Below are 15,204 nucleotides of genomic sequence, written 5' to 3' on the forward strand. Positions count from 1 at the left end.
TGTCATATTGAAGGAATGGCAACCCTGAACATGTTATTCTATAGATATCGGGCAAATATAGATCATAACTGTTCTTCGGGTAATGTAATGGAGAACCTATAAGCGATCTAGCCCGCTGAATGGTCCGCTTTATTGGCGCGATGGGTGGAAGGGCAGCATAAAGGAATGGGGAACCCCCTGCTAATGCAATGCTTATAATTTTTTGAGGTCGTCTTTTAATATTATTTTAGCATTCGGTTTTTAATATCTCAGTACCATCTAACACATGATTATGATTATCTATATGAAGAATTACTTCTTCATTTAATGTATGGCACCGCCCTTTGCAATGGATAGGTATACTTTCCAATAATTTATAAGACTCAACACATTTCCATATTGTATTTTGATTTATAGTTCTCTCTTTCCTGAATATGCATTAATCATGAACAAGTTGTTTTGACCCACATTCACTTATAAAATATTTTAAAGGCATTCTTAATTCTCAATTTATAATGATTAAATTATGGAAAAAAATTATAAAGATTAAATTATGGAAGGAAAAGAAAAAAAATAAAGTTTTTACTAACTTTTTAAGATTTTAAAATGCAAGAAAGGACAAAATTTCAAGATAAAATATCTATTTATTAATTTTTTGTCAATAGTTAGGCGAAAAAAATAAAAAATTAAAAAAAGGAAATTTGGATTTTATGTTTTTTAGAATGTAAACTTTTATTTTTATTGTTGAGAAAAATAATGATTGAATTCTTTAAAATTGTTAAACAAAAAGAGAAAATTCCAAAATAAAGTATAATATTTATTTTTTTGTTGTCTAAAATTAGGCGTGAAAGGGGATTTAAGATTTAACATAATAGTATTTATCAGGGGGGTATTTTGGGTCTATTTTTAAAAACGGTTGATTAAGATTGTAGCCAAAATAATATAAGATTAGAGATGAAAGTCAAATCTATCTTTTTCTTTCTTCCTTCTATGCGCAAAATCTCCAGGCTTAAATAATATTGGCTACATATCAACACACCTTATAATGTGGTAAATTGGTCCATTAAAGAAATAGGTATAAATATTAGTTAATTTTTTTCGATATTACACATTTAGTAAATGAAATTGAGATTTTTGTAAAAATAAATATGAAGACATAATTAATAATACCAACATTCAAAATGACTTCTATTATTACTTATATTTTTATGCTAAGTAATTTATAATAAATTGCAACTGTAATAGATACGCGCCGAATTGTCGCTGCGCCGTATTGACACCGCGCCGAATTGTCGTTGCGCCCAATTGTCGCTGCGCCGAATTGTCGCTGCGCTGAATTGTCGGCGCGCCGAATTGACGTGGAACCATTATTAAGTTATATAATATTATTTAAAATATTGCTCTAACCTTATTTATTCTTGAGATAATTGAAAATTAATGAAGTGAATTTTGTCAAAAATGTACCATTTTCCGCTCTTTAAACCTCCATGTCTTCGCGAGTAGGGGTGTAAGGAAGTAAAATTCATTTTTTTTCTTAATTGTATATAATACCAATACAAAATTTAAAAAGACGAATTATTTAAAAAATAATGTATTTATTTTATTTTTTCAATCTTAGATGCTTACAATTTATTATATCTATAACAGAAACCTGCCGGCTCGGGTACATGGGCCCGTTTTAATTATTTTAAAATATACCCGTACTGGGCCTAAAAAATGTTTTTTTGAAATATAAAGCCAGGTCTAGAAAATTTTTTTAAAAATATTCGGGCCATATATTTTAAAACCGTATTAGCTATAAAAATTTTAAAAAAAGTATTAAATTTTTAAAAAATCCTAGCCGATCTACCATATAAAATTGACTCTGTTAAATTTCTACTGCTGTCATTTTACCACGGATTGTATTTTACAACAGTCGTAGCCCTTGTAAAATGACTGCGTTGTAAAATGATTGCGTTGTAAAATGACTGCGTTGTAAAATGACTGCTGTCATATACTTCAGACTTCAAAAACATTGGCGGGCTTTTAAATATTTTGGGATTAAAATGACTGCGATTAATTTTACTGCTAAAAATTCTCGCTTCAAAAACATTGGGTCCCATTTTTTTCTAAGAAAATTGATGTTTGAAATTGGATTTAAAATTATTAATTAATATAACTAATATTAATTTCTAGCTTCAAAAACTTTACGGCCATGTTTTAATTGAATATTATTGGGATTAAAAGGACTGGAAATATTATTAATTTCTTTGCTTCAAAAAAATTGGCAGTCAAATTATATATTTGAAAACACACATTATAGCTCATTTTTCCTTTGCTTAAGCTTTAAAATACTAAGAGCTAAGAGATATTTTAAATCTAATAATTAAATACGACATACAAATATTTTATGCTATTTTAAATATTATTTTATTAAATTTAGTCTAAGTCTTTCTCTATTTCTAAGGTTAATTTAATAAAGGTAGTTGTTATTTTTAAGATTAATATCGAGAAAAGATTTCTTAACTGCTTAATTCATTATGTTAAATCAACCCTTCTATGTAAAAGAGCGGGGAGGTTCAAAAATGTTAGTAATATAATATCTCATCATGATAATTAAAAGAAAACTTTTAAAAACAAATTTAACTTATCACTACTCTAAGTATTTAAGAAAGTTAGAGTTATTTTTAGGGCGAAATTTTTACCTTTTTAAAAAAAAAGTAAGTATATTTAATGATTTTGGGTCTATAGTAATTTACTGCCCTATAGTAATTATAGCATTTCTTTTTTAAATCTGAGATTTCAGTTTTAATTATGAACAAATAAATAGACACTATAATTGATTTTTATTAGAATTAATTGAAACATAGTTAATAATTATTATTTGACTTAACTGAACAATGCAGTTTATAATTTTTATAAAAACTATAAAAGCTTATATGTAAAAATATAGCCAAAATTAGAGATCAAATTTATTTAAATATAAGAAGAATAATATTGATATATATGTGATATCACAAATTTGCCTAAAAATAGGTACAATATAAAAATTATTTATATGTGTAAAAAAAATAAAAACGGTTATAGTGCCGAGTTTTAATTTATATTTATTGCAAAATTGAGATCAATATAGATTTATTTTATATTATATTAATTGCTTAAAATTTAGTGATAAACCATGATATCACAAAAAAACTTTAAAATAGACATAATAATATTCAGAGACCAGCAGGCCAGGCCCTAAGCTTGGCCCAAGTATACATTATTAAAATATACCCAGGCCGGGCTTGAAATTTTTTTTTAAAAATACCCGGGCCGGGTCAGGCCGTAAATTTTTTGCAACATAAATTTATATTCGTCAATTAGATATGGTTATAATGATTATATATAGTTATTATAATGTTGGGTGAAAGTTAACACTACTAACACTCATAGTATCTATTACATAATATAATTATAGTTTTCCTGCCATGGAATAAATACGCAAAGGATAATAAGTATTAAATACATTAAATGTTATATTTTTTGTTAATTAAAATAGTTTTATTTTTTTTATAAATACAATTAAAAGTATATTGTTAAAATATTATTTACACAAATTTTTTATAGTATCAATTTGTAATATACTAAATATCTGTTTAGAATAAAAAAAAATATGAAAGTAGTGTTGATAAACGGCTCGTATTGAGCCGATTTTTAAAAACGGCTGACTCAGTATTTTATCCAGAAAAATATTACACAAGCCTGAAAATTTTATCTCACAAAGTAATATAGATCTTTTTAAATTAATATATTTTCTTTTTGTTGTTAATTAAAATATTATCTATTAAATAAACATAGGTAACTATATTTTTGTAAAAGTGGGCACAAATCATGATTGACATGAGAGGACTGTCATTGGCAGGGTCAGATGTCATGTGTGAAATCAAGATAGACCATAAGGTTGTTATAGCGCACATCAATAGATATCGTTGTTAAACTTGTTTATATAATTTTCAATTACTAGCCATCATAGAATCATGTAAATATATATTGTTTTTTCTTTATGTAAGTTTAATAAGATAATGTTGAGTATTAACCGATATTTTGTAATACAATTATAAATACATATAATGTATTAATAGATTGAATTCCATTATAAGGAAACAATATTAATTTCAATAATCCATCACGTTCCTAAATATAATATATTAATTGATTGTATTCCATTATAAGGAAACAACATTAATCACAAATCTCTTCCCAAATAAAATATATATAATTGATTGTATTCTATTATAAGGAAACAATAATAACTACAAATCCCATTTTTCCCTTTCCCATTATCTATTAATTGATTGTATTTTATTATAAGGAAACATACAATAATTCCATCCCTAAAATAATGTTATAATTTATTTTACGGAAATAACAATCAATCCTTTTATCAAATATAATAAATTAACTAATCATTTTTGTAATATATATACCTTAAAATTTGTTATATTCATCTAATTTTATTTTTTACAATTCAGACTTACCCGTAGGTATAGCCGTTGATGCATATAAACGGGGCTTAGGAGCTACCATATTTCATATAGAAGGAGACGGCAAAGAAAAGTCTATAGCTTTTACCTCAAGATCGTTATTAAAATCTTAAAGAAACTATACCAACATCGAACGCGAGGCGTTAGCAATCATTTTTGCGATAAAAAGATTCCAGGAGTATCTGATCAGAACAAAATTTTTAATTATCACTGATCATAAGTCTTTAATTCACATTTTTTCCAAAGGTTTAGAAAGAGAATTAATGGAAATAATAAACGATATAAATTAGTAACGGTGATACAATAAAAAATGAAATATATAATAATATGATGACGGAATTGTGTATTATGGGAAATTGTCTATTGAATGAATATAAAACTATTATACCAAAAGTTTTAAGAAGTCACGACGAAGCCATTCGAAAAAATACACCATGACTATGCTGGGTTAACAGATACTGCTTTATTATAGAAAACGAATATAGTAGGTTTCGCTGGTTAAATCAAATCACAATCAAAGAATTAATGAAAACGATGAGCTTATTTGGCATTCCAGAACAAATAGTCACGGACAATGGCTCAAATTTTTCCAGTCAATTGTTTAAAAAATTTTGTGGAGACCACAATATACATCACTTTCTAACTCCAGCCCACCATCAGTAGTCCAATGGGCAAGTCGAAAGGATGTTCAAAACTTTAAAAACACACATGAAAAGATACATGGAACAGAATAATATAGACTGAGATATCGTTCTTGAAAATCTTTTAGTCAATTACAAAATTATACCTAACTACACGACAGGTATTCCTCCAAGAAAACTAATGTATAATCACGACATGAGAACCAAATGGGATTTATTAAAATATAAAAAAGGCAACGAAAATATTTTGCTCACGACTTTACCGAAAAACAGAACTATGGATATAGGAGACACAATTTACAAAATATTTTAAGTGAGCAAATGGGACGAAGGCATTATCATAAACAAAGAAAGCATGCTATATAAAATAAACACAAAAAATGGGGTATTAAGGAGACATTTAGATCAACTTAAAAAAGATTTACTACCGATAAAATTATCACGTATGAACAGAACACCTCACCTATGGTAACATTTTACAAGAGGGGAAATATAAAACACAGAGAAAAATTGCCTAATTCGATGCCAATTAGAAAGAAAACATTACCCGTACGGTATGATAAGATATATCATAAACACATAAAATTCACAACAATTAAAATCAATACACAAAACATAAAAATAAAAAAATATTATTTGGATAAATATTTGAATAAATATTTGAATAAAAATCATTATTTAGCAGAATATTGATCTATCAAGATTTAAAGACATCATGGAAAATGATGAAGAAATTTAACGACATCATAGGATATTAAGAATAATGGATTGCAAGTTGAATAACACTATCATAAAAAATAAAAGCCATATATGGTTACGATATTTTTTTTTTGAGTAAAGAATGTTGATTTAAATTAAATTTTTAAATAAAGAAAAAAAATCTTAACTTAAATTCGTTATACAACCTTCGAGCTAAAAGTATTTTTTAGTTTTTGTTATATTAATTTATTTTGTAAATAATTTTATATTAATGCATTCAAATTAACTAATCATTTTTGTTATATGTATATATACTTATCATCTAATTTTATTTTTTATAGTGCTGTACGACACTTTGTTACACTACGATTACATCTCATTTTATTTTATGTATTTAAATTTTTAATAAATGTAAATATTTTACAACAGAAGAGTATAAATATCATTGTTATAACTTGCAATTATGTTGCTATTCACTAGTGTTGTTAAAAAGTCGAGTTCATCCGACTCCGACTCAGAGTCTCGAGTCGTTAGTCAAATATGTCGACTAACTCAAACTCAAGTCGTGAACTCGAGTCGTGAACTTAAGTCGACTCGAGTCGTGAACTCAAGTCGACCCAAGTCGTGAACTCAAGTCGTGAACTCAAGTTCATAAAATATTCGTACTCTAGTCGACTAGAGGACGAATATTTCAGATTTATTATTATTAAGATAGTTTTTGTATTTTTTTCGACTTCCAACTTGAGTCGTGACTCGTGAATATAATTAAATAATTGAGTCGACTAGAGGACCAATAGTTCTATGAACTTGAGTCAACTAGAGGACGAATATTTCAAATTAGTTATTATTATTTAAGATATTTGTTGTTATTTACTTTTTACTTTAAACCCCAAACTTGAGTTGTGAATACAAAATATATAGTTATTGACTAGAGGACGAATAGTTCTCTGAACTTGAGTCGTCAATTTAAGTCAATTAGAGGACGAATAGTTCTCTGAACTTGAGTCGTCAATTTAAGTCGATTAGAGGACGAATAGTTCTCTGAACTTGAGTCGTCAATTTAAGTCGATTAGAGGACGAATATTTCAAATTAATTATTAATTTATTTAAAATATTTTTTCTGCTTTTTACATTTTTTTACTTTAGACTTCTAATTTGAATTGTGAAAACTGAGAAGAATTATATAAATTAGTCGACTAGATGATGAATATTCCAAATTAGTTATTATGAAAATATTTTTTGTTTTTTATATTTTTTTACTTTAGACTTCCAACTTGAGTCTTGACGTGAATAAGAATTATATAGTTGAAGTTGAGTCGACTAGAGGAAAAAAAAGTTCTTTGAACATGAGTCGACTAGAGGACGAATATTTTTAATATTATTAATTAAGATATTTTTTGTTTTTACATTTTTTACTTTAGACTTCCAGTTGAGTCGTGAATACAAATTATATAGTTGAGTAGATTAGAGGACGAATAGTTCAAATCAAATGTTATTATTTAAGATTCTATTATTTACATTTTGTACTTAAAAATTTCAACTTGAGTCGTCAATTTGTGTCGACTAGAGGACGAATATTTTAAATTAATTATTAAGATATTTGATCTGTTATTTACATTTTATTACTTAAGACTTCCAACTTGAATCATGAATACCAATTATTTACTTCATTAACTTATTCCTCATTTTACTTGATCAAATAAATTCTTATTAACATTTTTTGATTGAATACTCAAAAAAATTCTTATTTACATTTTTTTGATTGAATAAAATTCTCAAATAATAAAATATTTTGCAGGTATCTGAATATTTTGAAATTATATCTCAACCATATTTTGAATTTTATATAAGACAGACATGTGATAATAATCAAAACTAGAGATGACGGGTGGATCTTCTTTAGCATTCCTCCTCATCTGTATTTAATATATATTAAGTATATTTATAGTACCTCTTTTAGGTAATTATTTTATTTAGTCATTAATGGTTAATAACTATTAAAATATTTTAATAATATCAAATGTACTTGTAGATACATATATAAAATAAAAAGAAAAAAATAAATATACGTGTTTAAAAAATAGCGATAAAATTAAACAAATCTGGCCAGAAAGTTTGTACTTAATTCTGAACTATGATAGGACATAGCGATACTATTAAATCTAGACCTACTGCTAGTGTTGTTAATTGGTTGGTTGTGTAAAACCCAGACCCGGGGTTTGGGTCTATATAATCGACCAAACAAGCTCTGAGCACTAACCCCGAGCACAGACCCGGGGTACAGACCTGGAGTTCAGACCCGGGGTCCAGACCCGATGTTCAGTAACCTATGAATTACACCTGGGGCTCGGATAAATGAAAAGTAAAAAAAAAAAATTTCATTTTCTAATCTTAAATTAAATCTTATTCTTATCTTATTCATTCTAAATTAATAAAGCTTTTTTTTTATTCTCATTTTCTTACCATTTTTGGGGACTTTCTTTTGATCAAAAATTTTTATGGTAAAATAAAAATATCAGTAAATATTCAAAAAGAGTAACCCATGCATGACGGAAAAAAAATAAAAAAGTAAAATTTTATTTTAACACATATTGATATTGTAATTAAATGTGGACCAATATGAAAATTCAACGTCATTCATGCATGTATAAATAATAAAAAGAAATGTAAATTTATAATTTGTGATGAAATAATGGCCAATAAAAAGTTTTTCTTTATTATATTAAAGTTATATTCCCAATATTATATATGTCATAATTTTTAAAGGGATGTCAACTATCCAGGATCATCACGGGTTTTAAAGGTATAACTAATAAATTTGGGTTTTAAGTAGGTATGTACCGATATCACTTTTTGGAGGCCCGATCCGATATTCCCGATATTAAATTGATATCGACCGATTACCGATCCGATATCATTTCTAATTTTTATGTCATTTATTTAAATATATTATAATGATCAGTTATAGTTTATATTCAATTCTATTGCAATTCTAAAAGTATATAAAATATTTTTATTGTTAAATAACTTTTATATAAGTAATAAGTAACATTAATCTATATATATAATAAATAATAAACAAATATATTATGAAATTAAAATAAATATTTTAAACAATATTTAACATTAATAAATCGAAGATTTCTTATTAGAAATACCAAAATTTACTTATTTATCAGAAATCAGTTTACGTTTACGGCGATGTGTCAAGTCAATATCACCAAATTCACTAAAAACAGATTCTGAAGAGATTATCGCACACTTTTATAAACAGAATGCGCAAAAAATAACAATATGGCAGAATGTTTATTAATTAATTATTAATATTAAAAAAATATGGATTTCGATTTTATTTATAAAAATAAATGATTTTAGATATAACTTTTTTTAAAAAATTTTTAACATTTTATTTTTGTTAAAGATGCCATTTTATATCGAATCTGATGGGCAAATTAGAAGTCACTAGTTTGTCTAGGACTACCACTAATGACAATATAAAGATGTTTATGATTGACTTATTTTTTTAATTATATGACAGATTTAAGTGACAACAAGTACTTCCAGTTCCAGGTGATATACGTGATATAGATGAACCCTAATTAATTTAACATATTTGACGATTTATTTATATTTATTTACTTAGAATTAACACCTATATATAAAAAAATTTCAAAAATCTAAAAATAAAACGTGAAAGGATAATAGATACCCCGTATGTTTTTCATAAACTTAAATTTTCATTTTTTTAAATTTCGCATTAATTAAAAACAAAATGATTTTTTTCTTAAATATTAATTTTTACCTTATAAATATATGTAAAGAATAAAATTACGTTAAAACATTTTAGAAAAATTGCTTTGTCCATTTTTTATAGCACTTCAATTTTTTATGGACAAATTTTTCCCGAGTATGACCAAGAATATTAACATTGGGGTTACGAGTACAAATATATTTATTTTCAAAATTTGATTATAATAAAAAATATATACAATAATAAAAAATGAATACTTTCAATCTAAAGAACCCATATATCGATATTTTGTTATGATAAATTATTCCTGACCCCCCCCCCCAAAACCTAGAGCCGCCCTCTATCAGTGATTATTATTATTACAATAAAAAAATATTTAATTATCAACTTGTTCATTAAATCGTTACACGACACGACCTCGGGTCTGAACCCCGGATCTGAACCCCGAGTCTGGACCCTGTGTCTGGACCTAGGGTCGGCCTGAGCACATAAAAGGATCGTAAATTTTACAAGCAAATTAAGAACACTAGACTCAAGTTCAGAGAACTATTCGTTTTCTAGTCGACAACTATATATTTTGTATTCACAACTCAAGTTGGAGGTCTAAATTAAAAAGTAAATAACAACAAATATCTTAAATAATAATATCTAATTTGAAATATTCGTCCTCTAATCGACGACTCAAGTTTATAGAAATATTCGTCCTCTAGTCGACTTAACTAACTATATAATTATATTCACGAGTCACGACTCAAGTTGGAAGTCGAAAGTAGTAAAATACAAAAACTATCAAAATTAATAATAGATCTGAAATATTCGTCCTCTAGTCGACGACTCAAGTTCATAGAAATATTCGTCCTCTAGTCGACTCAACTATATAATTTGTATTCCTAAATCAAGTTGGATGTCTAAAGTAAAAAAATGTAAATAACAGAACAAATATCTTAAATAATAATTAATTAGAAGTTCATCCTCTAGTCGACTCAAATTAACGACTCAAAAGTTCAAAGAACTATTCGTCCTCTAGTCGACAACTATATATTTTGTATTCACGACACAGGTTGGAAGTCTTAAAATGTAAATAACAGAACAAATAGCTTAAATAATAATATCTATTTTGAAATATTCGTCCTCTAGTCGACTCACGTTCATAGAACTATTGATTAGTCGACACAACTATATAATTTATATTAACGACTCATGAAAGTCTAAAGTAAAAAACAAAAAATATCTTAATTAATAATACCAAATTTCAAATATTCGTCCTCTAGTCGACTCAAGTTCATAGAACTATTGATCCTCTAGTCGACACAACTATATAATTTATATTAACGACTCATGAAAGTCTAAAGTAAAAAATGTAAAAAACAAAAAATATCTTAAATAATAAAAACTAATTTGAAATATTCGTCCTCTAGTCGACTCAAGTTCATAGAACTATTGGTCCACTAGTCGACAGAACTATAAAAGTTATAATAACTTAACGAGTCATGAAGGTCTAAAGTAGGAAATGTAAAATACAAAAAATATCTTAATTAATAATACCAAATTTCAAATATTCGTCCTCTAGTCGACTCAAGTAGACGGCTTAAGTTAATAAAAATATTCATCCTCTAGTCGACTCATTTATATAATTCTTTTCAGTTTTCACAATTCAAATTAGAAGTCTAAAGTAAAAAAATGTAAAAAACAGAACAAATATTTTAAATAAATAATGATTAATTTGAAATATTCGTCCTCTAGTAGACTTAAATTGACGACTCAAGTTCAGAGAACTATTCGTCCTCTAGTCGACAACTATCAGAGTTGTTAAAAGATACTTTTTAAATGGATCTAGATACAGATACAGATACATAGTCTCAAAAGTTATCTAGATACAGATACAGCGTCTAAAAAGTTATCAAGATACAGATACAATTTTTAAATGTATCTGTATACAGATACATTTTTTTATGCTCTTATAGGTTTGCATAAACCTAAATTAATATTATATTGTGAAAATTCATGAAATGAGCTAAAAATTTATTGACGCGATATAACATTTATCAGAATATAACCAAAATTATAATTTTAATATAATATATGAAAATATATGATTAAATAATTATTAGATTTCAGTAATAAAATATTTTCAAAATTTTGATCATTTAGGCATCCTCGTTTATCTGTGAAGACATTTTTAGCAACACTAAATAGTCTTTCCACAGGGGCGCTTGAAGGAATTGTAGTGTTATATTTAATAAATAACAATTTTATATCAGTTCTTTAAAAATGCTAAAATCTCTACATTTATTTTTGAAAAAGTTATTTAAAATTTGTTGATTATCAAAATTTAAATCATTATTAGAAATTATATCTGCTGTAGGCTACTGAAAAAAATCTGAAATTAAATTATTTGTTTTTTTGGCAGGTTATTTGCTTGCAGTCAGTTGATGACTTTGATAATTCACCAGCTAATCTTTGTATCAATTGTTTTCTTTTATAATTGGCTGCATGCCATCTATAATAAAAGCAATAATTAAATCATCTAAAGTGCCTTGAGTTAAAGTCAAAGGTCTTTTAGCAAAAATATTATTGGAGGATGAGCCTTGCCAATATTTTCTTTAGTATTTTATTTTCCTTCCCCTTTTTTATTTTTGTTAACAAGGTTGGATATTTTCTCTTAAAATTTTAATTAGAATTTTAAATATATAATATCTATACCCTTATGTGCTTCATGATATTGCACGTTGAAGTCATACTGACGGATATTTTTGTATTTTTAGGTAGACACGGCAAACCTTTTACCATCAGAGAATTAATTGTTTTCTTTGTTTTGAGATATTATTTTAAAATATGCTCAATTTGGCCATGGTAAAGCAATAGAACTTGTTGCTTCCTCTTCTTCATCGATATAGATCTAAATAAATATATAAACTTAAAAATTTAGTTATAAAATAAAATTTACCATTTCCATATTGTAATATTAAAATTTGTATAGTTTATTGATAAACTCGGACATAATATTTAAATTAATGAATATTTATATATAAGTTTTAATATTTTATGTATATATAATTCTTTATTATAGTATTAATAAATATTAATATATAATATATATATTTATTTATTTCATAAGCTCATATGAAATAAAATAAATTTTACAGTCAAATATTTTTATTTACAATAAAAAAAGGGGTATATAAAATGTATCTTAAAAAGTATCTAAAAACAGATACAGATACCTCTAAAAAATATCTAGATACAGATACCTTTCTAAAAAATCTATCTTGATACAGATACAGATACTACATTTTTATATCTAGATACAGTATCTAGATACTTGTATCTAGATACTTTAACAACTCTGACAACTATATATTTTGTATTCACAACTCAAGTTGGAGGTCTAAAGTAAAAAGTAAATAACAACAAATATCTTAAATAATAATAACTAATTTCAAATATTCGTCCTCTAGTCGACTCAAGTTCATAGATCTATTGGTCCTCTAGCCGACACAACTATATAATTTATAATAACTTAACGAGTCATAAAGGTCTAAAGTAGGAAATGTAAAATACAAAAAATATCTTAATTAATAATACCAAATTTGAAATATTCGTCCTCTAGTTGACGACTCAAGTTCATAGAAATATTCGTCCTCTAGTCGACTCAACTATATAATTATATTCACGAGTCACGACTCAAGTTGGAAGTCGAAAATAGTAAAATATAAAAACTATATTAATGAATAATAAATAATAATAGATCTGAAATATTCGTCCTCTAGTCGACGACTAAAGTTCATAAAATATTCGTCCTCTAGTCGACGACTCAAGTTCATAAAATATTCGTCCTCTAGTCGACGACTCAAGTCCATAAAATATTCGTCCTCTAGTCTATTAGAGGACGAATATTTTATGAATTTGAGTTGATGACTTGAGTCGACTTGAGTTCATGACTTGAGTCGACTTGAGTTCATGACTCGAGTCGACTTGAGTTCATGACCTGAGTTTATAACTCAAGTCAGTTTGGGTCGATTTTTTTGACCCAAAACTTGACTCAGTTTTCGACTCAGTCGATTAACAACACTACTATTCACTTTGAGATGAACCAATAGTCATTGTACCATCTGATACTTTCTATACAAAATAATAATTAATGCTCATAATTTTTTTTATAATTAACCTAAATATGTATGTTCTTAAAATATATGAAAGTGTTAAATTTTTTTAAAAATAGATTACAATTAAGTTTCATTAATAGTGAATGACTTCTTTATGACTTAAATAAATTTTTTTGTGGAAATAAATAATATTAACTGTTTCTCAACAATAGATATGACTGTTATCAAATTCTTTGATAAATAACAGATATACAATAAATGGATCGAAATCAACAATAAACTAAATTGAATAAACAATAATATATTTTTAAGATATCATTCTAATTGATAGTAGAAAAAAGTATATGAAATTTTTTTATGTATAAAAACTTGAATAAAATAAATATATTGAGTACATATAAGGCTAGAAATCAATATCAACTATTTTTACAAAATAAAATATTACTATAAAGATTATTTTTATTTCATGTAAGAAAAATTAATAACTTGCCTTATAAAAAATCAATTTTGTTTGCAACATTGTTGCAGTGGATGATATTTCATCCATAACAATTTTTTGAATCACTTCCAATAAAATGAGATAAGTGGTAAAAATATTTTTTATTTATATAAAGAATTTTGTCATGATTCTCCTGGCTATTTGTTAATTCATAGCTAATGCATCTTTCTATAATTTTAAAAATTTTAATTATTTTATATATTGAATAAAAGAATACCAAAGTAACTAATAAAATTATAGACAATTATAAATGATATAATACCTAAGAAAACAATTACCGTCCCCTAGAATCTGTGTGATCTTCTTGGGTTCACCAAATTAAGATGATGTTACTTATAATATATTTTTGTCACACTCAAACCTAACACCTCAGAAAATTTTTCCATTCTCATTATGCTGGCTGAAAACATAAAACTTTTCTCAAAGATATAAAAATATAAAGATAAAATATTACTTGATGAAATTAAAATTTTTATTAAGAAATAGGGGACGTGACTAAAATATGTTTCCCTGAAAACTACGCATTCCCTATTATAGAAGCGGAAAATTAATATAGATTGTATTTGGCTTAACAAGTTGATATAGAATATGTTTATTTTAACTCAAAAAAAAACTGGTAAATTAGTAAAATATTAAAAAATATTTATTTTTCATGAATAAAATACACATCTCTTACCACTCGATAATTATGCGCTATTTTTAAAAATGAATGCAGAATCATTTTTAACTCTTTAAAAGGATCAGAAAATATTAATATAAATTAAAAATAAAATTTTGTACTTTAGTTGGATATCATTATTTTTGAATACGCATCCCCTATGCTCTAATTTAAAAAGATAAATACAGAATCATGTTTAGCTTAGGGATTAGAACATGTTTATATTAATAAAAAAAAAATTTTCAAATAGCAAAATTTTTTTGAACTAAACATAGCACCCCCCGACTATAGAAGCACCTTATTTAATAAATTATTATAAAATCGTGCTTAGCTTATTGAGATGATATAAATGTTATTTTTAATTTA

The 15,204-nt window shown here is 25.9% G+C and overlaps 2 long non-coding RNA genes across 2 annotated transcripts; both read right to left on the minus strand.

Moving 5' to 3' along the window:
- Positions 1 to 1,171: 1,171 nt before the first annotated feature.
- On the minus strand, positions 1,172 to 14,903 carry LOC135926032 (uncharacterized). The gene is made up of 3 exons (XR_010571772.1): positions 14,857 to 14,903; positions 1,444 to 1,512; positions 1,172 to 1,311 (listed from the first exon to the last, which is right to left on the minus strand). It is a non-coding gene; the product is annotated as an uncharacterized LOC135926032 (long non-coding RNA).
- Positions 14,176 to 14,739, minus strand: LOC135926031 (uncharacterized). Its single transcript, XR_010571771.1, has 3 exons — positions 14,635 to 14,739; positions 14,443 to 14,594; positions 14,176 to 14,348 (listed from the first exon to the last, which is right to left on the minus strand). It is a non-coding gene; the product is annotated as an uncharacterized LOC135926031 (long non-coding RNA).
- Positions 14,904 to 15,204: the final 301 nt, after the last annotated feature.

The sequence above is a fragment of the Gordionus sp. m RMFG-2023 genome, chromosome 3 (genome assembly GCF_954871325.1).
Source record: "Gordionus sp. m RMFG-2023 chromosome 3, tfGorSpeb1-WG-v2, whole genome shotgun sequence".
Taxonomy (NCBI): Eukaryota; Metazoa; Nematomorpha; class Gordioida; order Chordodea; family Parachordodidae; genus Gordionus; species Gordionus sp. m RMFG-2023.